A 21,287-nucleotide genomic window follows, 5' to 3' on the forward strand; every position below is an offset into this window, starting at 1 on the left:
GGACCGCACCGAAATATGCAAAATTTCGTATAATTTTTTAACCGTTGCCACAATATGGGCTGTAATGCTAACAAAAAGAATATGGGCTCCAAAAAAACCTTAAGAATTAGCAAATGGGCTGTAAATTATTAGAAATAATGGTAGATGGGCTGTATACTGTTTTCCACAGATTTGAGGCTTTCCTAAAAAAAGGTTGACGCACAAGCACTGACTGTTGGATGTCCATCCAACGGCCGTCGTGCTTCTTCAATATCTGTTGTTCCTGCTCCAGCCGCTCAAACAAGCGCCGGCGGGACTGCCTGCTCCCTCCTCCTCGCGGCCGGCTGTGCTACCGCGCAGGCCTCATCGGCCGACCGTACTCCCATCGCTGGCCTATCCATCCCTCTACTCACCCACACCTGCTGTTATTCTCTGGCGACGGCAGATGAACCAGTAAACCCTCGTACAGTCGTACTCCCCTCCGCGTGGGAAACAACTGTTGAGTCTTCCCTGCCTCTGTGTCATCCCCTTCCTAGGCCTCGCTGACAGCGCGGCATGGTCAACGTGGTCAAGGAACGACTTCCATCGGACGTGGACTGTACGTGGAGAGGCTGACAGATGGGTCCACGTCCGCAGCAAGGAAGTGCCTCCTTATTAAGCGGAAAATAATGATTCCTCCACCTGACAGCTGGGACCCACCGGACGGGCCACTGTATTTTGCGAAAAAAATGTTTCCCCCTGACTGTTGGGACACACCAGCTACATCTTCGCATGCAAGGAAGTGCGTCCGGGCAAAAAAAATGATTTGCCTCCTGACTGCTGGGACCTACCAGCTACATCTTCGCAGTCAAGGAAGTGCCTGACAGTCGGGACCCACCTGGTCGAAGTGTATGTAGCATTGTCATTCTGGTCGCGAACGTGTACGTACATACTGTTCGAGAGGCGCGCACGTGTCGTAGTAGAGGCGCGCACGTGTCGTAGTAGAGGCGCGCACGTAGCATGTACACGTACGTACAGCGGCCAGGGTGCAAGAAAGAAAATACGGCCACGTATGTGTACATACGGGCGGGGTCTCGGATGCCTACTCGCGCATACGTACGGCGAGGGCTCGTGTACATGGCTGGGTTGGAACGGAGAAACAGCGTCGTCGTCGTGTTCATGGGGAGGCAACGGAATGCGTCGTGTTCATTAGGAGGCAACGGAATGCTCGTGTTCATCGGGAGGCAACGGAATGCGGGGGAGCCAACCGGCTGGGTCGGAATGGAATGCGTGGTCATGTTCATCGGGATGGCTTGGACGGAACAAGCGATGGAAACGAGGCCTGGCGTACCACACAACGGAGGAAACGGACCTCCTATGTTCGGAACAGGGTCCTGTTGATCAGGAGAGGTCTGGCGTACCGCAAAACGGAGGAAACGGACCTCCTACAGTCGAAACGGGGGTCCTGTTTATCGGGAGGGGTGTGGCGTACCGCAAAACGGAGGAAACGGACTTGTGTTGGAGCGCTACGGTCGAAATGGGGGTCCTGTTCATCGGGAGGGGTGTGGCGTACTGCAAAACGGGACTCCACGGGATATTGTTCATCTCCACCGTCGCCCCCCTCCAGCCTCCACGAGCTACTGTTCATCCACCGTTGACCTCCCCCAGCCTCCACCTGCGACTGTTCATCCACGGGCTCTTGTTCATCCAGCCTCCACCGCGCGCTACTCCACCGACTACTGTTCAACCAGCCCTCTCCACGGGCTCCTGTTCAACCACCCCTCCATGGGCTACTGTTCGTCCTGCCCTCCACTGTCTACTGTTCATCCTTCCCTCCACGGGGTGGTCCTATTCATCCAGCCCTCCACGGGATTCTGTTCATTCAGCCCCAACCGCTCGATCGATCGGGGTCCTGTTCATCCAGAGGCAACACCACGGGGTCCTGTTCATCCAACCCCCCCCCCCGCCCGCAACGCTCACTGTTCATCCAGAGGCAGCATCGATCGGCTTCAGTTAGCAGCAGTAGCGAAGGAATCGATCGATCTGGTTCAGTTAACAGCCATCGACCGAACGCTCGGGTTCAGTAACGCGTAGCCTGCGGTGCAATCTCTCGGGTTCAGTTAGAGCCCAACGCCTCGCTCGGGTTCAGTTAGAGCCAACGCCTCGCACACACGCACGTACGTGTATGAGAGAAACGCGCGTCGCTCGGCCACTGACCTCCCACCGTAACCGGGAACTCCCTGAAATTTTCCTCGCCCTCGCTTCTACCACGGTTTTTTCCATCATGGACGGCCCAAAGAATGTCATGCAGCTGCGTCTCCGGCCTGCCTAGGACGAAAAGCCCATTTTCTGTCATGATTTTTTGTCATAGAAGTAGGAGCCCACCACATCTATGATGATACCGGGTTTTGTCACAATTATCGTCATAGAAGTGTCATATGTATGACAGAAAAAAATTTCGTTTGGCCCAAAATGTCACGGATGTGTCTTTTTTTTGTAGTGCATGGTGGATGAGGGAGTGAAATGTGCCCCTGTCTTGGCAACGTGGTCTTCTACAACGTTCTGGCCGACTCGTGCTTGTCAAGTCCGTGGTTGCGGCCAAACCCATCCACCACTTGGGTGTTGGAGGAGATTAATAAATGGATGCGTGCCTTCTTTTGGGCTGGCAAAGAGAAAGTTAATGGTGGGCAGTGTTTAGTGGCATGGAGCATGGTATGTTGACCCACTTCTTTCGGAGGTTTGGGCGTGCGGGATTTGGAGCTTCAAGGTATTGCGCTTCGTGTCAGGTTGGAATGGCTCAAAAGGACCGATCCTCAGAGGCCGTGGCAGGGGCTGGCTATGACGGAGGATAGAGAGGCACGTGAAGTGTTTGACAGCCTAGTCAAGATTGAGGTGGGGGATGGGAGTAAGGTGCTCTTCTAGAGGGACCGTTGGATTCACGGTTTTGCGGCGAGGGATATTGATCCCCTCATATATTCCATGGTGGAGACTCGCATCAGGAATAGGCGCACGGTCAGGGAGGGTCTGCTCAATACCAGGTGGCTACAGGATGTGGGCGGTGAGCTCACCTTTGTTGGGCACATGCAGTTGGTTCATCTCAACTTGGCTATGAGCACGGTGCAGCGGGATTCTCAAAGCGTAGATCGTTTCTCATGGCCGGCCGACCCATCAGGGAAGTACACCGCCAGGTCCATGTATAATCGCTTGTGCCTCGGGATTCAGAGGGTACCGTATGCCAATAGTATCTGGAAGAGTTGGGCTCCGCTTAAGTGCAAAATCTTTGTTTGTTCGGCGGTTCAACACCGGATATGGACGTCAGATCGAAGAGCTAGGCACGGGCTGCAAGACCGGCCGTCCCCTTGCTACACCTGTTTGCAGGATAAAGATAACGCTGAGCACATCCTGGTCCAGTGTGGCTACGCACGTGAAGTTTGGCATGGCTGTCTCCACGAGATTAATTTGGATGTGGAGAGACCTTAGGTGGATGATGACCTGTTGGAGTGGTGGCTCAAGGTTAGGAAGGGCATAGGCAAAGAACTCAAGCGAGGGTTCGATTCCTTTGTCATCGGGGTAGCTTGGGCTTTGTGGAAGCAGCGGAATGCTCGTGTATTCAACAGGACGGCGCAGCAAAGGACGGATCACCAACTAGTAGACTTCATCCTGAGGGAGATCCAGGAGTGGAGAGAGGCTGGCATAGGGGTAGTTGGGTTGTCACGCTTTGTGAGAGAGTAGGCTTTAGTTTGTGTGGGGTGTAATGGGTGTGGTCGAGGGTGGTTGTGTGCATCCTCCCTTGGCCTCTCTTGTAATTGGTTTCTCCCTCTTCTATAAAGTTAAGGTATGCCATTGGCGTACTCTTGAAAAAAAACCTATGGCCCCCGGGTCTACTTTACATCATATAAGTTTCCGATCTATAATTCTAGTTTAATATTTATTTTGCAATCTTTATTTTCCAATCTATAAAAAAATACCAAAAATATTTATCTTATTATCTTTATTATATCTCACTTTCGTAAGTGACCGTGAAGGGATTGACAACCCCTTTATCGTGTTGGTTGCGAGGTTCTTGATTGTTTGTGCAGGTACTGGGAGACTTGCGTGTAGTCTCCTACTAGATTGATACCTTGGTTATCAAAAACCAAGGGAAATAATTACGCTACTTTGCTGCATCACCCTTTCCTCTTCAAGGTAAAACCAACGCATGCTCAAGAGGTAGCACTGCCAAAAAATGATTCCTCCCCTTGACATCTTGGGCGCACCGTTTCGGAGGCTGACCTATGGGCCTACTAAGTTGACCCGTACCAAGGGCTTTGTCAACTTAGTCAATATAAACAATTCTAGCTGCAGTGACCGTATGATGTCCATCCAACGACCGTTGTGCTTCTTCAACCTCTGGTATTCTTGCTCCAGCCGCCCAAACTAGCACCAGCCGTGCCGCCTGCTCCTGCCTCCCATATCCGGATGTGCTGCCACCGCTGGCCATGCCATCCCTCTATACTCACCCACACCTCCTGTTATTCTTCGGCGATGGCAGCCTCACACCGCAGCCGAAGCAGTCAACCCACGTACTCCCCTCCACGTCGGCATCCACTGCCGCGTCTTCCCCGGATCCGCGTCGTTCCCTTCCTAGGCCTCACTGTCGTCCACCGCCTTGGTGCTCTCGGCGTGGCATGGTCAACGTGGTCAATGAAGGACAACCATCGGAAGAGGACTTTAGGTGGTGAGGCTGACAGCTGGACCCACCAGCTACATCTTCGAACACAAGGAAGTGCCTCCTTATTACTCGCAAAATAAAAACGATTCCTCCCCCTGATAGCTAGGACCGAGCAGCTATATCTTCGCACGCAAGGAAATGCGTCCTTATCCTCCCTGACCGCTGGCACCCACCCGGTCAAAGCGCACACAAGGTTGTTTGTCTAGTTGCGAACGTGTACGTACATACTGGTCGATTGGTCTCTCTGTAAGTATGAACCGTGGCCGAGTAAGTAGCGACACGTGTTATTCTAGAGCACCCAACATAGTAGTTCACGCAGTCCCGTCTAAGTCCTGTACACGTACGTACAGCCACAGGGCAAAAAATATGTCCACATACGTACATAGGGGTGGGGTCTCGAGCGCGTACTCATGCATATATACGGACGACCAAGGCTTGTGTACATGGAGAGGCAACGGACGACAGCAACGATGTCCTATTCATCAGGCAGTGAACCGGCTGGGTCGGAATGGAGAAACATCGTCCTGTTCATTGGGAGGCTACCGACTGGGTCGGAACGCGTCCTATTCAACGGGAGCCAACCGGCTTGGACGGAACAGCCAAAACGAGGTCTGGCATACCATGGAACGGAGGAAACGGCCTTCTGTTCGACCGGCCACGGTCGAAAGAGGATCCTGTTCATCGGGAGGGGTCTGGGCGTACCGCAAAACAGAGGAAACGGACTTGTGTTCGAGTGCCCATGGTCGAAATGGGGTCCTGTTGATCAGGAGGGGTGTGGCGTACCGCAAAAACGGAGGAAACGAACTTGTGTTGGAGCGCCTACAGTCAAAACAGGGTCCTGTTCATGCACCGTCTACTGCCTCGCTCCAGCCTCCACGGGCTACTGTCCATCCACCGTTGACCTCCTCCACCCTCCACGGGCTACTGTTCATCCAGCCTCCACCGGCTGCTATTCACAGAGCTTCCACGGGGTCCTGTTCATCCACCCCCAATCGGCTAGGTGCGGCGGCCTCCTTGTGGTCTACTACCAGTGGGGTCCAGCGGCAACGGCCTACTACCACACTGGGAACTGTTCATCCACAACCAACCAACCAGCTCGACTCACCAAGTCTTGACTCGTTCTATGTACCGCGTGCATGGTAGCTACGGTCACTGTTCATCAAGAGGCAACCCAACACCGGCTAGCTAGCTACGACTCGCATGGGGGCTCGATCGGCTTCAATAAGCAGCAGTAGTGATTGATCTCTCGGGTTCAGTTAGCAGCAACAGCGAAGTAATTGCTTGGGTTCAGTCAGCAGCGAGTGAATCGCTCGGGTTCAGTTAACAGCCAAGGGATCTATCGCTCGGGTTCAGTAACATGCGATCGCTCCGGGTTCAGTTAGCCAACTCCTCGCACGCACGCATGTACACGAGAGAAACGAGCAAACCACAATGCATTTCTCGGCCCCGACCACCCACTGTAACCGGGAATGCCGCGATATTTCCTCTCCCTCGCTTCTACCACGATTTTTTCCATCATGGACGGCCCAAAGAATGTCATGCAGTTACGTGTCCGGCCCGCCCAGGACGAAAAGCCCATTTTCTGTCAAGATTTTTTGTCATAGAAGTAGGAGCCCACCACATCTATGATGATACAGGGTTTTGTCACAATTATCGTCATAGAAGTGTCATAAGCATGACAGAATTTTTTTTCATTCGACCCAAATTGTCACGGATGTGTCTTTTTTTTGTAGTGCAACCGCCTTACGGAGTGGCCACAAGGACTAGGGGCGCCCTACACCGTGGGGCGCACCCTCCGTCCTTGTGGGCCCCTCAGGCATTGTCTTGCGTTGATTCTTTTTCCCAAAAATCACATATATTCCAAAAAATCTCCATATGTTTTTATCGCGTTTGGACTCCGTTTGATATGGATTTTCTGCGAAAGAAAAAACATGCAACAAACAGGAACTGGCGGTATGATGGTGGAGGTTGTGTGGAGAAGACAAAAAGGAAGAAAGTCTCACATCGACAAGGCTAATCAACGGGCTATGGAGATGCCCATCAATTGATGTCAATGCGAGGAGTAGGGATTTCCATGCAACGGATCCATTAAGAGCTATAAGTGTATGAAAGCTCAAACTGAAAACTAAGTGGGTGTGCATCCAACTTGCTTGCTCATGAAGACCTCGGGCATTTGAGGAAGCCCATCATCGGAATATACAAGCCAAGTTCTATAATCAAAATTCCCACTAGTATATGAAAGTGACGACATAGGAGACTCTCTCTATGAAGAACATGGTGCTACTTTGAAGCACAGGTGTGGTAAAAGGATAGTAGCATTGCCCCTTCTCTCTTTTTCTCTCATTTTTTTGTTTTTTGGGCTCTTTTTTTATTTTTCGTCCGGAGTCTCATCCCGACTTGTGGGGGAATCATAGTCTTCATAATCCTTTCCTCACTGGGACAATGCTCTAATAATGATGATCATCACACTTTTATTTACTTACAACTCAATATTACAACTCGATATCTAAAACAAAGTATGACTCTATATGAATGCCTCTGGCGGTGTACCAAGATGTGCAATGATCTAGCATAGAAAAATATCAAAAAAGGACAAGCCATGAAAATATCATGATAGCAATCTTACGATCATGCAAAGCAATATGACAATGAATTCTCAAGTCATGTATATGATGATGATGGAAGTTGCATGGCAATATATCTCGGAATGGCTATGGAAATACCATGATAGGTAGGTATTGTGGCTGTTTTGAGGAAGATATAAGGAGGCTTATGTGTGATAGAGTGTATCGTATCATGGGGTTTGGATGCACCGGCAAAGTTTGCACCAACTCTCGAGGTGATAAAGGGCAATGCACAGTACCGAAGAGGCTAGCAATGATGGAAGGGTGAGAATGCGTATAATCCATGGACTCAACATTAGTCATAAAGAACTCACATACTTATTGCAAAAAATTATTTGCTATCAAAACAAAGTACTACGCACATGGTCCTAGGGGGTAGATTGGTAGGAAAAGACCATCGCTCGTCCCCGACCACCACTCATAAGGAAGACAGTCACAAAATAAATCATCCTCCGACTTCATCACATAATGGTTCACCATACGTGCATGCTTCGAGAATCACAAACCTTAACACAAGTATTGCTACCAATCCAAAATTACTCACTAGCATGACTCTAATATCACCATCTTTATATTGCAAAACTATTGCAACGAATCAAATATATCATATTCAGTGATCTACAAGTTTTATGTAGGATTTTATGACTAACCATGTGAATGACCAATTCATGTTAACTCTCTAAATAGATATAAGTGAAGCATGAGAGTTCAATTATTTCTACAAAAGATATGCCCATGCTCTAACAAAAATATGTGAAGCAAAAGAGAATTCTACAAATGGCGGTTTTCTATGTGTAGGGAAACAGGCAATCCAAACTTCAAATGATATAAGTGAAGCACATGAAGCATTCTATAAAGACATTCTCAAAAGATATAAGTGAAGTGCAAAGAGAATTCTATAAATCAACCAAGGACTATCTCATACCAGCATGGTGCATTATTAAAAGAAAAAGAAAAATCACACGACGCTTCAAGATTTACGCATATCATGTGACAAATAAAAATATAGCTCCAAGTAAAATTGCTGATGATCGTTAGAAGAAAGAGGGGATGCCTTCCGGGGCATCCCCAAGCTTAGTTGCTTGGGAGTCCTTGAATATTACCTTGGGGTGCCTCGGGAATCCCCAAGCTTGGGCTCTTTCCACTCCTTATTCCTTCATCCATCGTGATCTCACCCAAAACTTGAAAACTTCAATCACACAAAACTTAACAAAACCCCCGTGAGATCCTTTAGTATAATAAAAGAAATCACCACTTCAAGTACTGTTGAAAACTCATCCATATATTGTTTTTGCATTGTAGCTATTGTATTATAACTTTTCCATGGCTTATACCACCGATACAATTGATAGTTTCATCAAAATGAGCAAAACAATGCATCAAGAGCAGAATATGTCTTAAACAGGACAATCTGTAGTAATCTGAACATCAACCATACTTCTGTAACTCCAAAAATTCTGAAAAATTAGGACAAAATAAAAAATTTGTATATAAGTATTGTGAAAAAAGTTTCAGAAGCTTTTGGCTTTCCGATAAAAAATGTAAAATCACACACTACAGCCAAAGTTTCTGTTTTTGCACCGCACAAACCAAACAAGCAACCTAATCATCCTAAAGGCAAATCTTGGCACATTATTTTTATAATACAATGGAATTGTACAACAGGGTAATTATTTTTGATGAAAAATTCAACATTGTTTCCATGAGTATGAGCACAAGTGTTCAAGGTCGACCCTCACTTCTCCAATGCATAACTTCCAATCGCTTCTCTTTTGTGAAATTTTTCTTAAATTCCCCTCTATATTTTTTGTTTTTAAACTATTTAAAAGCACTCAACAGAAATAAATGACTCTCTAAAACTTCCGGGTTGTCTCCCTAGAAGCGCTTTCTTTAAAGCCATTAAGCTAGGCATATAGTGCTCAAGTAATGGATCCACCCGGATCCCAAGGTATATCAAAGCCAATTTTTAATTAACAATGTTTTGTAATTTAGTAGTGAGCACAAAGTAACATATATCATATAATGACAAAGTCTTACTCTCTTCCTATGCATTGGCATGTCATAAAAGAACAATTCATGCGCACAGAGTAAAGGCTAATGCATAGTATAAACAGTTTCTTGCAATTTTATCGTATTGGAAACATAGAGAGGCGGAGATGTAGTTCCTCTCTCATAATAATTGCAAGTAGGAGCAGCAAGCGCATGCATATTATATTTATCAAAATCATCATGTGCAATAGTAGAACGCAACCCATCAATATAATCCTTAATAAGAGCAAACTTCTCCGATATAGTGTAGTTGGGAGAATTCAAAAAGATAATAGGACTATTATGCGTGGGTGCAATAGCAACAATTTCATGTTTAACATAAGGAACTATAGAAAGTTCATATCCATAAGCATAATTCATATTGGCATCATGGCCACAAGCATAGCAAGCATCAATTTCATCAAAAATGGATATTTCAAACGAATCAAAGGGATCATAGCAATTATCATTGCAATCATCCTTCGGTAAGCACGAAGGGAAGTTTTTTTTTTGAGAGTCTGCAATCGCGTACCTTAGTTTTATAGAAGGCAGAAATATGTACAAGAGTCGAAGATTACAAGAAGGCCGTGGCAACCCACAACTGGTTACAACTCGGCCCTCAGAACTCCACTCCTACACCTATACTTAACTACTCACAAAATGTGTTGACTCCATGACCTCCTGCCATAGCCCAAGCACGCAGATCGTCAAAGATCTGACCAGTAAAGTTGGCGATAGAAGAGACTTCCCTTGTCGAACCAGAAACTAGTCCGTTGTGATGCTTCCAAAGGCTCCAACAGATGAGCAAGACAACCGAGTCGAAGCCTTTTCGAGTCTCCTTCGAAATCTGTTTACGAGCATGCAACCACCAATCTGCAATCTTGTCGTCCGTCGTAGGGACCAAGGTAGTAGTGATCCTAGCTCTGAGGAAGCAGCAATGCCAGACTTGCCGTGCAAAGACGCAGCGGAGCAAGATATGGTCGACCATGTCCTCCTCTTGGTCGCATATGTAGCAGGCAGATGCTTGGTCTTGCAATCCATGTCGTAGTCGTTGATCTATTGTCCATAGCCTATAGTGCGTAGCAAGCCACATGAACAGCTTGCAAGAAAGAGGCGCCCAGCATTTCTAGATTGCCGCAGCAGTGGCGAAGCGAGCACTTCCTTGCCACAACATGGCATATGTCGATCGTGAGGTGTATGATCCGCTTTTGTACCATCTCCATATGGGGGTATCGCATTCCCTTGGATCAAGGACCGTATTGATCGTGATCTCCCAGAGCTGGATAAGTTGGAGAAACCCATTGACAAAGAGCTCTTCCGTGATCTCGTTTGCCCATCGATGAAAATGCAGGGCCTCTCTGATGGTGCTCCTGTTGACCACTTGCCTGTGGACTCGCTGACGGACCAAGGGTGCAATTTCTTCTATAGATGAACCATCGATCCATCGATCTTTCTAGAATAGGACCCTCTCTCCATTCCCCACGTTCCAATGAACTAGGATGTTGAAGGCCTCCTGAACCTTGGCATCCATTGCTAGCGGCAAGCCCTGCCAGGGTCTTGAATCATCTATGCGCTTAAGCCATTCCCACCTTAGTCACAAAGCTAGCCCGTGCTTATTCAGATCCAACACACATAGACCAGCAAGTTGCTTGGGCCGGCAGACCTTTTGCCAGGAGACCAAGCACTTACCTCCATGAATCTGATCTGATCCCGCCCAAAAGAAAGCACGGCATCTCTTGTCAACGTGATCCAAAGCCCATTTAGGCGCGTCTGCCCCTAGCATATGCTCTGTGTGTGGGTGTTTCTCTAATCACCATGTTGACAAGAATCAATCTACCAGGTCTCGTAACCATGTCGCGCTTGAGGGAGTCCTGGATAAGGGGGTCCTTGGGCGTCCGAGCTATGAAACATAAGCCGGACTAATGGGCTACGAAGATACAAGATAGAAGGCTTTCCCCGTGTCCAGATGGGACTCTCCTTGGCGTGGAAGGCAAGCTTGGCGTGCGGATATAAAGATTCCTTTCTTTGTAAACAGACTCTGTACAACCCTAACCCCCTCCGATGTCTATATAAACCGGAGGGTTTAGTCCATAGAGGCAATCATAATCAGACAGGCTAGACATCTAGGGTTTAGCCATTACGATCTTGTTGTAGATCAACTCTTGTAACCCCTATACTCATCAAAGTCAATCAAGCAGGACGTAGGGTATTACCTCCATCAAGAGGGCCCGAACTTGGGTAAACACCGTGTCCTGTCTCCTATTACCCTCGATCCTTAGACGCACAGTTCAGGACCCCCGTACCCGAGATCTGTCGGTTTTGACACCGACATTGGTGCTTTCATTGAGAGTTCTACTGTGTCGTCGTCGAAAGGCTCGATGGCTCCATTGATCATCTACAACAATGCTTCCGTGAAAGAGATTTTTCTCCCCAACCAGATCTTTGTATTTGGCGGCTTCGCACTGCGCGCCAACTCGGTTGGCCACCTAGAGCAGATCGACAGCTGTGCCCCTGGTCACCGGATCAGTTTTGCAAATCTTAACTATGTCGCTGATATCCGAGGAGACTTGATATTTCAAGGATTCACGGCCCCAACCACCGCTCAGGCCTTAGATCTGGAGTGCGTCACCAGGTCCGAAGACGGGAGTTTAGAGCCCGCCAGACCCTCTACGGCCATAGAGCTCAACACTGGAGAACCAGAGAGAATAGTTTCACCGGCGGTCATCTCAAGGCCGAACTCTTCTCCAAACACTAGCTTCGAATCCTCTAAGTCCACGTCACGCAAGCACGGCCCGGGAACTTCTTTCCCCATCCAAACCTCGCTCTTAAACGAGGCTTCGGACTTAATGCGATCCCTCGCTATCACAGAGGAAACGCTTCTGAATTATGCCCAACCCGGACTAGGGGATGAAAATAGGGAATTTTACTTCCCACCTACCACCCACTTCATAGCCACTGTCGATGATCTGACCAACATGCTCGACTACGCCTCCGATGACCTCGACGGTATGGACAACGATGCCAGAGGGGAGCAAGTCCAAAGCCCGCCGTTCACCCGACGTTGGACGGCCACTTCCTCATACGATGTGTACATGGTTGGCACACCAAAAGAAGGCGACGGCGATGGTGAAAAGGATCCAGTTAAGGATGAACCTCCTAAGATACCACCAAAGCGCCGACATCAGTGGCACCGCTCTAAATCACGTCGCGGAAAATACAGCAATACCGGCACCGGAGACGATGACACTCTGGAGAACGCCGAAGACGAAGGAGACCCCATCGAACCAACATCCGAACAGGATGATCGGGAGGACGGGAAAATTGATCGTGACGATCGAGCAGGGAACGAAGACTCGGAGGATAGCAACTATCTACCACTCTACGAGGATGACGTGAGCCTCGGCGACGAAGATTTTATCGTGCCAGAGGAACCCCTTGAACAAGAGCGCTTTAAGCGCGGGCTAATAGCCACTGCAAGAAGCCTAAAGAAAAAGCAATAGCAACTTTGAGCTGACCAAGATCCGCTCAATGACAGAAGGACTAATGTCCTGGTAGCCGAAGAATACGGCCTCGAATGCCCAACAAAGTTACCCGAAGCATAAACTGCTACCCTAATTCAACGATGAGGCGATGGAGCCCATACCACCCGCGCATAACGCGGCTGACGGATCTGACCAACCACCATGTGGTCGGGACAGAACGGCAACTCAAGCCGAACACCAGCCCGCTCCACCTCGCCATAAAAGCAGAGAAACAATAGCTCGGGGATACACTTATGACCTACGTCAGGACCTGGACAATAGAGCCGGCCAGACCAGGTCAATCTATGGATCAAGGGGGCGTGCCCAAGCGTGAGAAGATGACCATCATGCCTGGCATGACAAACACAACCCCACCAGGGCCGAAAACCGCATACAGACTTCATCCGAACTGTGCCATGACGTTGCCAGCTACAGAGGCGCCGCACACCCCCTATGCTTCACCGATGAGGTAATGGAGCACCAGTTCCCAAAAGGGTTTAAACCCGTGAACATCGAATCATACGATGGCACAACAGATCCTGCAGTATGGATTGAAGATTTTATTCTCCACATTCACATGGCACGTGGTGATGATCTACATGCCATCAAGTACCTCCCCGTAAAACTCAAGGGGCCAGCACGGCACTGGCTAAACAGCCTACCAGAAAACTCTATTGGTAGTTTGGAAGACATGGAGGACGCATTCAGAGACAACTTCCAAGGTACCTATGTTCGGCCCCCAGACGCCGATGATCTTAGTCACATCATCTAGCAACCCGGAGAATTAGCCCGACAGCTCTGGACCAGGTTCTTAATCAGAAAGAACCAGATTGTGGATTGTCCGGACGCCGAAGCCCTCGCGGCCTTCAAACATAGCGTCCGAGATGAGTGGCTCACCCGCACCTCGGCCAAGAAAAGCCGAACTCCATGGCAGCCCTTACCGCACTTATGACCCGCTTTTGCACGGGAGAGGATAGTTGGCTTACTCGTAGAAGAAATAGCACCAGCGACCCTGGCACCTTCGAACCTAGGGACGGCAATGGAAAGCCACGACGGAACAAGCACAAGCGTTGAAACAATAACGAAGGGACCCAAGACACGGCGGTCAACGCGGGATTCAGTGGCTCCAAACCCGGTCAACGGAAGAAGCCATTCAAGGCAAATAGAGATGGCCCATCCAGTTTAGACCGAATACTTGATCGGCATTGCCAGATTCATGGCACCCCCGATAAACCCGCCAATCACACCAATAGAAATTGTTGGGTCTTTAAACAGGCCGGCAAAATCAACGCCGAACACAAGGGGAAAGGGTCGCCCAGCGACGATGATGACCAAGAGCCTCGTCAACCGAACACGAGGGGATAGAAGCAATTTCCCCCTAGGTATAAACAGTGAATATGATATATGTCGCACATATCCCTAAGAGGGAGCGTAAGCGCACATTACGGGACATCTACGCCATAGAGCCGGTCGCCCCAAAATTCAACCCATGGTCGGCTTGCGTGATCACCTTCGATCGAAAGGACCACCCAACCAGTATCTGTCATGGAGGTTCGGCAAGTCTGGTCCTCGATCCAATCATTGATGGATTCCATCTCACGTGAATCCTCATGGATGGCGGCAGCAGTCTCAATCTACTTTATCAAGACACTGTCCGCAAAATGGGCATCGATCTGTCAAGAGTCGAGCCCACTAAAACTACATTTAAAGGAGTAATACCTGGTGTAGAGGCTTGCTGCACGGGCTCAATCATGTTGGAAGTCGTCTTCGGTTTGCCGGACAACTTCCGAAGCAAAGACTTGACCTTCGATATCGCCCCGTTCCGCAGTGGCTATCACGCACTGCTCGGACGAACCACTTCCACCCTCTTTACCACGGTCCCGCACTACGCCTATCTAAATCTTAATATGTGCGGTCCACGTGGCGTCATTACAATCAACGGAAACACAGAACGCTCCCTCCGTAATAAGGAGCATACCGCGGCCATTGCGGCCGAAGTACAAAGCGGCCCTGTCAAGCGACACACCTCGTCGGCTATTAAGCCGTCGGATTCTATTACACAAGGCCGGCCAATTCCGCATGGTAACAGCTCGGCAGTTCCAGAGCTGGATTAGCAGTTTTGCCTCCGTCCATCGCCATGTATATCCGTGAAAGCCATACCACACGTGCATAATTACGCACTCAAAGTACCTTGGTCATCAGCGGAGGCACAATAAAACAGGCCTATAGTACGGCTTGACCCTATATGGCCTTCCCCTTTTCCTTAATTATATTTTATCCTTTACCACAGGTGCATCAAAACATGCTCATCCTATGGACTCACAAGGACTCTCTCCGAGCCCAGTTCCATACAAATACTCAAAAACCATTCCTCTCAAAGGATATTTTCTTACTCAGGCGAAAGCGGCGCAGACGTGCGGCAAGAAGGTGCAAAGGACCTCATAGACCACAACTTCACTCAAGAATCTGTATAAAGCTTTTTTCCCTTAGCCTTAGACCCCCGGCATGTAAAATGACCTTGGTGATTATGGTACCCTCTATAAGATTACGTTTTGACATATCAACCAAATTCCAATAAACCAAATTCTTCTTCAGTATTGTCTTTACTAATAGACTTTATTCCGTCTCTTTAGTTGTCACACACACACACACACACCTCGGCACAAATTGCCAGGAGCTCTATATGGGAACGCACGTGTTGCCAAACTAAAAGTCTGAAAAGCTTTATAGCACAATTCAGCGTCCCGAGCTCAACACTATATGCATCGGCTCTGAATCATGTCTTTGGTCAATAGTTGGGTTGCCCGGCTCTTGTGTTTGCTACCTTACGTTTCGTTGATCGGCTAGGGAAGTATAGGGAGAACTACTGCGATTGTGTTTCCGGTTCGTCCGGTTAAGCACCTTAGTAGAGAAAGCCGAAAACTGACTGTCATGATGCGGCAAGAGCTGGTCAGCCACTCGGCGACTTATTAAAATCTTTAGCTATTTTTTCTGTTTTACACGAAGGACTGTTTCTCGGTCACATATGCAACACATCCGCATTGGGATAGCCACGTACACACCAGGGGCTACTTTGTAGACCCATCGTCAAACTCCTATGGCTAAGTGAGAGCAATAAAACCGCATAGTCTGGTTGCCTGGTTCACCGCGCGGACACCTCCTTCATGGACCAAGACATTGCGATAAGTGAATTCATGCGCAATTCCGAACACCCCAGTAGTATCTACATGAGGGTTGAAGCCAACGACTGGGAGCTCTCAGATATAAAAACGGCCGCACATGAGGATAAAACCCTTCATAAAGGCATGGATATATTACAAAAGCCTTGGTTCATAATACAAACTCCCGAATAGTTTGGACTCGTTCACTCGAACACTACATCCTTCGAGCATTGGCATTCTACAAGGCGGGCACCTCTTAGTACGTCCTCAAAATAGCGCTCCGGTGTGCGATGGTCCTTGCTTTCGGGCGGGCCCTCAACTGCCACCTTTTCGGCCTTCATCTTCGCCCAGTGCATCTTCACACGGGCGAAGGCCATTCGCGCTCCTTCTATGCAGGACCACCTCTTGACGGCATCAATTCGGGGCAGTGAATTAACGAGACGTAGCACAAGGCCGAAATGGCTTTGGTCGGCCACAACCGGACTATGACGTCCTTCATGGCCGCGCTGGACATCTTGTGCAGCTCCGCCCATTGTGCCATCAGGTCATTTAGCAATGCGGGACACTCCTGCCCCGCAAACTTCAACCAGAAAAGCTTCTCCGTTTGCGTACCCCTCCTGGGCCCGGAAGAATTGGGTGGCGTCCGCAGCACTCTTCGGCAGATCCGCATATGCATCTGGAGAACTCCATAGTCAATTAAGCAAGGCATACCCCCGATCCCCAAATTTATCCTGTAACGGAAAGGTCTTACCAGCTGCTATCTGTCTGGCTTGACGGATTTCCTCGTGCACCGCGCGGGATTTGGACCGCGCCTCCTTGGCGTCTTGAAGGGCCTTTGCGAGTTCGGTCCCCTTCGCCTTATTTTCCTCTTCTAAGGACTCGCACTTACGGGTGGTGTCCTTGAGCTTCTGCTCCACCTCGGTCACCCGTTCCTCAAAACGGCGTCGAGCGGCCTGTTCGATCGTTAAGTCCGCAGCCGCTTTATCAGCGACCACCTTGCATACCCTAGCTTGCTCCTTGGCTTGGGTAAGCTCACCCATGAGGGTTTCAACCGCGGCAGCACCATCTGCACAAACACACACATTGCAGCTCTGGAAATCCCACAGAATACGGACATAAACAGGCATAACATAAGAGTATATCATACCTTGCGCCTGATCGAGCCGCTTGTTAACAAGGACTAGGTCCTCATCAGCTCGCTCTAGTTTCCGTTCAAGTTTGGAAATTTCTGCTGATTGGGCAGTCACCGCTAACAGGGAGGCCTGTTTTAATCCAAATAAAATAGCATGTTACCACCTGACAACTGACTATTGATCCTCTTCTCTCTTTTCCTTTAAAGAACCGAACAGAGTCTCAGGGGCTACTGTCTATATACAGGCATATTTTTCATAAAAATGATCAAAAATATTACATTGCATACGTCAAAGCCTACTAGCAGGCTGGAGAAGGCTTGGTTCAGCCTGCTCTTGGCGGACTAAATCTTCTCAGCCAGCGTACCCATCAGGATGCGGTGCTCATCCAGGACGGATGCACTTTGCAGTGCGTCCGCCGTGGTATTCGGCGCCTCCGGATTAACAGACCACGCTGCTCCCCCTTCCCCTGCAGGGGGTCGCTCACTAGACTCCGGGGCCGTATGGGTCTCCGGAGTAGTATGCGGTTGTGGGTCGGATTGACCGGGGCCCCCGTCGCCGGCCTCTGTGGGCGGCGTACCCCCCAGTCCTTCGGCAGCCGAGGTGTTGCCCTCCAGCGCAATTGAGTCACCCCCTGCATCTCTTCGAGGCCTGGGGAGGGCCTATGCGATGACACCTCGGTGTCACCCGCCCTAGGCGGCGGGGAAGCTAGTGGAGGTGATTCGCTCTCCATCATCTCCGGCGGCAGATCCCCCGAGGATGAGGATTGCTGGGGGAGACTGCGGGCCGGACTAAAAAAATAGAACTTAGATTATCATCACAGTCCATAGAGATTGGATGTATGTGAAAAAATCCCGGACTACTGACGAGTCGGCTTGGGGTTTGGTCCGGTGACAGTGCTTCGGGATGGCCTCAACGTCTAATTCTGAGTCATTGGAGAGGGTAATCTTGTCCCTCTTGGATGCTTCAGCCTCTAGGTCTTTGGAGGCCGCCCTCTTCTTACCCTTGCGGGGAGGATCTTCTTCTTCCTCCTCCTCCTCGTCGTCGTCGTCGCCCTCGTGAGAGGACTGGCCATCAGCTTCTCCGGACACTACGTCTGAAGAGCCCTCCTCTTTCTTCTTCTTTTTCTTGTCTGTCTTTATCGGCGCCTGGTATGGCGCCTGGACTAGCATCCTCATTAGTAGAGGATCGGCTAGGTTTACGGGGAGCGGAACCGGACACCAGATCTGCTCCGCCTTCTTGGTCCAGACCTGTTTGGAGATGGACTACTGATGTAGGGTAGAACCCTAATCGCCCGATCTTTCACGAAAGGAGCGGAATACCGTGAAGAACACGAAGAACGCGAGGTAGAAAGAGAGGGAAACACAAGGGAAACACAAGAGAAACACTAAACCAACACAAAAAAGTCACACATGTGCTAGATCCTCGAATACATAGGGTTCACACAGTACACAATCAACCAAGGACGATACAAGGGTAACGGTCTTCTCCATGAGGAGGTCTTGATGTTCTTCCCTAAAGAGGGGTCTTGAATCCGCTTGGGGGATCTTCTCCGTAGGAGGCTCGAATCTCCGAGGAGAAGGTAACCAAGTGGATGAGCAAAGCTCTCACACAAATATGAGTTAATCCTTTGCTAACCCTAGCTAGAAGGAATAGGTGGAGTATTTGTAGTCTTTGTGCAAAAGAGGGGGGCGAAGGGGTACATGGGCTGCAGCCCAACACAAATCAGCACACAGGCGTCGAACGTTCGGGGGTCACCGAACGTCCGGAGGCTCGTGAGGGTCCGGACGTCCGGTGCCTGTCGGACGTCCGCAGTTTCGGCTCGGGTGGTCTTCGGTCGGTCGTCCGGTCTGGGTCGGACGTCTGGGCATCGATCGTCCGTTGGGCGTCGGATGTCCGTAGGTTTCGCCTCGGGTGTGGGAGTGTCGGTCGTCCGGAGGGGCCCGGATGTCTGGGGCCTGGAGGTCGTCGGACGTCCGGTGCTCGTCGGTCGTTCGGAGCCTGGAGACTTTGTTCTCCTCTTCTTCTTCGTCTCTGTCTTCCAGTCCATCTTCCTCTTCCTCTTCTCCTTGCACCTTAGCTTCTCCATGATACCTGAGAATGCACAAAGGGTCCGTATGAGGTAGTAGCCGTGTCTCATGTGTATCGAAGTGGAAATGTGAGAGGAGAGATGTCACCTCGGTTTCAAGAGCTCTTGCACGTGTTCATGTCATGGGTCCAAGAGGTGTCGAAGGAGATGTAGTTGGGTCCATAGGGATGGCCTTGGGATGCTCTGCATCATCTCCCCTCCCTTGGGGAAGATCCGTCCTCGAATCAAATTCTCCATCACCATGGAAGGGAGAGAGATCTTTGACGTTGAAGATGTCGCTCATGTTGTACTTGTCGCGTGGGAGGTCGATCTTGTAAGCGTTGTTGTTGTGCCGTGTGAGCACCTTGAAAGGTCCATCCGCTCATGGTCGAAGCTTGGACTTGCGTTCTTGTGGAAATCGATCCTTGCGAAGGTGTAGCCAAACGAGATCACCAATGTTGAAGACCATAGGTTGCTTGTTGAAGTTGAGCTTGGTCGCAAGTCGTTGAACGTGGCGCTCGATGGTGTTCCTTGTATTGTCATGCACCTTCTTGAGATGTGTCGCTCGTGCACTTGCGTCCAAATTGATGCGTTCTTGGAGTGGTAGAGGAAGAATGTCCAATGGTGACAATAGGTTGAATCCGTAGATGACCTCGAATGGGGGACTTGCCGGTAGTTGAGTGTCTTGCTCAGATGTAGGCGAACTCGGCGATAGGTAGGCACTCCTCCCACTCCTTGAAGTTCTTCTTGATGAGTACCCGAAGTAGAGCGGAGAGTGTGCGGTTGGTAACTTCTGTTTGGCCGTCGGTTTGTGGATGATACGTCGTGAAGAAAAGTAGCTTGATTCCGAGCTTGGCGCATAGGGTCTTCAAAAGTAGCTAAGGAACTTGATGTCGCGGTCCGAGACGATAGTCTTTGGCACTCCATGTAAACACAATATTTCCCTACAAAAGAGATTAGCAACATGTGAAGCATCGTATATCTTGTTGCAAGGAATAAAATGTGCCATTTTTGAGAAATGGTCCACAACGACAAATATCGAATCTTTCCCATTTCGAGTCCTAGGCAAACCAAGTACAAAGTCCATGCTAATGTCTTCCCATGGTTGGTATGGAATTGGTCGAGGCATATAGAGGCCATGATATTGAGCTTTGGACTTAGCTTTGCGACATGTAGAGCATCGGTTGGTGAAGCGATTGACGTCACGAAACATCTTGGGCCAAAAGTAGTTCTTAGAGAGTGTAGCGAATGTCTTGTCGTGTCCGAAGTGTCCCATTAAGCCTCCTCCATGAGATTCCTGTAAAAACAACAAACGAAGAGAAGACTCAGGGATGCAAAGTTTGTTAGCTCTCATAAGATATCCATCTTTGATGTAATAGCGTTCCCAAGATGTATGCGACAAACATTTGGCATAAGGAGTAGCAAAAGTTTCATCATGCTCATACAAGTCATTGATATGCTCGAAGCCAATGACATCTAACTCAAGTTGTGTAACAAGCATGCATATGCGGGAAAGATCATCCACTACAATGTTTTCCTTTCCTTTGATGTTCTTAATGACATAAGGAAAAGACTCGATAAATTCACTCCATTTAGCATGACGCTTGTTCAACTTGGTTTGACCCTTAAGATATTTGAGAGTCTCATGATCGGTATGAATGATAAACTCATGGGGACAAAGGTAATGTTCCCATTCATGCAAAACTCGCACTAAATCATATAGCTCTTTGTCATAGATGGGTTAATTGAGTTGCGCGCTGAAAAGTTTCTCACTAAAGTAGGCTATGGGGCGCTTCTCTTGCGTTAACACACCTCCTATGCCATTACCACTAGCATCACAATGAATTTCAAAAGGCTTGTCAAAATTGGGTAATGCAAGCACGGGAGCATGAGTAAGCAAATTATTAAGCTCATTGAATGAGGTATCTTGGGATGGTCCCCAAACAAAAGGTGCATTCTTCTTGCTCAAAGAATGCAAAGGCAAAGCAATGGTGCTAAAATCCTTCACAAAGCGATGATAGAAACCCGCAAGACCAAGAAAACTACGCACTTGATGCAAGTTGGTTGGTTGTGGCCAAGTCTTAAT

This window comes from Triticum urartu, chromosome 6 (assembly GCF_003073215.2).
Source record: "Triticum urartu cultivar G1812 chromosome 6, Tu2.1, whole genome shotgun sequence".
Lineage (NCBI taxonomy): Eukaryota > Viridiplantae > Streptophyta > Magnoliopsida > Poales > Poaceae > Triticum > Triticum urartu.